This window comes from Carlito syrichta, unplaced genomic scaffold (genome assembly GCF_000164805.1).
Source record: "Carlito syrichta isolate Samal-C Ts95f unplaced genomic scaffold, Tarsius_syrichta-2.0.1 Scaffold315401, whole genome shotgun sequence".
NCBI classification, from domain to species: domain Eukaryota; kingdom Metazoa; phylum Chordata; class Mammalia; order Primates; family Tarsiidae; genus Carlito; species Carlito syrichta.
In genome coordinates, this window is record NW_007259497.1 from 103,871 (window position 1) to 106,670 (window position 2,800).

A 2,800-nucleotide genomic window follows, 5' to 3' on the forward strand; every position below is an offset into this window, starting at 1 on the left:
GACCTGCTGGGCTCCGGTGATCCTTCCACCTCAGCCTTCCAAGTAGCTGGAACTACAGGTGCGTGTTACCACGCCCATCTAATTTTTTGATTTATTTTAGAGATGAGGTCTCGCCAAGTTGCCCAGGCAGGTCTCGAACCCATGGGCTCAGGCAATCCACTCACCTCAGCCTCCCAAAGCGCGGGATTACAGACTGAGCCACCGAGCCCGGCCTGAGCTACAATCTTTATGGCTACTCAGAGTGATCCAGGGGAAATGAGCCCTAACTACCCATAGCAGATCTACTCGACACAGGGCACTGTCTCATTCTCCTTGCTTCCTCACTCCTGCTCATCCCCTGAAATAAACTGCCTACACCCAAGTCCTTGTCTCATGGTATGCATTCAGAGAACATAAAACACCATAAGAGCTACCTTTTTGTGATCTTCCCAGCTCAAGAGTCTGTCCCACAGGGCTGGGCTATGAAAAGTGGTCAGGTGGAAAGGGGTCATTATCATCTAGGGAGGCAAAAGGAAAACTCTCTCCCTCTTAGATGCTGTGGTGGGAGGGCGGATTTACTAGCAGCAAGCCCCACAGGTCTCCAGTGAACAGCCACAGGCCTTCATAAATGGAAAGTACTTTAGGGGTGACTTGATCCAACTTTCTGTTCAATGTAGGAATCACCTCTACAACCTGACACCTGCTTAGATGCCCCTGGTGATAGGAAACCCGCTATCTTTTACAAGGCTGCCCTGTCCATTGTTGGACAGCTATTAGAAAGTCCTCCTTAGCCAGACTTGGTGGCTCAGCCTGTAATCCCGCGCCTTTGGGAGGCTGAGGTGAGTGAATTGCCTGAGCCCGCAGGTTCAAGACCCACCTGGGCAACTTGGCGAGACCTCATCTCTACAATAAATCAAAAAATCAGCCGGACGTGGTAGCGCATGCCTGTAATTCCGGCTACTCAAAAGGCTGAGGCGGAAGAATCGCCAGAACCCAGCAGGTCGAGGCTCCCGGCCACCGCACTCCAGTCTGGGCGACAGAGTGAGACTTGAACTCAAAAAAAAAAAGAAAGTCCTCCTTAACACTGTATGGTATTTGGTCTCCTTGAAACTTCCTTCCACTGGTTCGTTTGTCCTTCAGTGTCTCAGCCTTCTAATCAAGACCCCTCCAAATATTTTAAAGCCAACCAGGTCTCTCTTACATTTTCTCTTTTCCAGGCAAAACAATCTTATTGCCTTGTCCTTTCTCCAAGTGACTCATTTTTCTGAGCCTCCATACACCGAACCCTTCCTCCAGGGAGCATTGTAGTTTGTCAATGTTCCTCTGTAGGAAAACAGTCGGTTGCATGACAAGAATGCCATCTTGAAATGAAATCGCCTTAATGACCAGTATTTGACTCCTGCATACTTTCCCTTCCTGCAGCAAGGTCAAGAAACAATGCCTGCAGCATAGATAACCCCTCAGAAAGAAACAATGCCTATAGCATAGATTACCCCTGTAAATATATTTATCTAAACTCCCCAGTGGTCATGAGTTTCACAAAAAGGTCTGAGGCATGACTGAGGCACATAGTTTACCCTAAAAGCTTGCTGTATAAAATATACTTTCTGAGCCGGGCTCGGTGGCTCAGCCCATAATCCCGCGCCTTTGGGAGGCTGAGGTGAGTGGATTGCCTGAGCCCGCGGGTTCGAGACTCACCTGGGCAACTTGGTGAGACCTCATCTCTACAATTAAAAAAAAAAAAAAAATTAGCCGGGCTTGGTAGCGCACGCCTGTAGTTCCAGCTGCTTGGAAGGCTGAGGCGGAAGGATCGCCGGAGCCCAGCAGGTCGAGGCTGCGTTGGCCGGGAGCGGCCACTGCACTCCAGTCTGGGGGACAGAGTGAGACTCCAACTCAAAAAAAAAAATAATAATAAAATATACTTTCTGGAGGGTGGGTACAGGAATTCACCATCTCACAGCAGCCTGACACTTGGCTTCTGTTCATAACTCCCTATTAAATGTTTCTTTACGAGAAACTGGATTTGTTAGCTTCTTTCTTAAGCCTCTCAGCTTTTTAAGTCTTTGGGAATAGGTTTGCATGTACCTACTCACTGCAGAACATCCTCTTACGGTGTGTGCTCAGATGATGCTTTCAGAGTGGCATGACCAGTGCAAAATGTATTTTTACACTACTATGGCCCCAGGTACATTTCCACTTTTTTTGTTTTTTGAGTTAGAGTCTCACTCTGTTGCCCAGGTTGGAGTTCAGTGGCATGATCACGGTTCACCGTTGCCTCGACCTACTGGATACAGGGGATCCCTCTGCCTCAGTCTTCCAAGTAGATGAAACTACAGGCATGTACCACCATGCCCAGCTTATTTTTTTATTTTTTGTAGAGATGAAGTCTTGCTATGTTGCCCAGGCTGGTCTCGAACTCCCGAACTCAGGTAATCCTACCCTCGGTCTCCCAAAGTGCTGGGATTACAGACATGAGCCACCATGCCTGGCTTGTTTCTACTATTGATTCCTAGAATTGCAAATTTTTTGGCAGCTACATAACACCACTGACTCAACTGAACTGTTGTAGCACTGAACATCTGCAGTTTGGGGTTCTTTGTATTACTTTTCCCTTTCTTCAGGTAATAGCAATCCCCTCCACTTCTCATTCTCATATAGTTCTGGTGAGTTTTGTTTGTTTTTTAGATTATAAAATATAGTTTAAGCTGGGCTCAGTGGCTCAGCCTGTAATCCCAGCACTTTGGGAGGCTGAGGTGAGTGTATTGGCTGAGCCCACGGGTTCGAGACCCGCCTGGGCAACTTGGCGAGACCTCATCTCTAC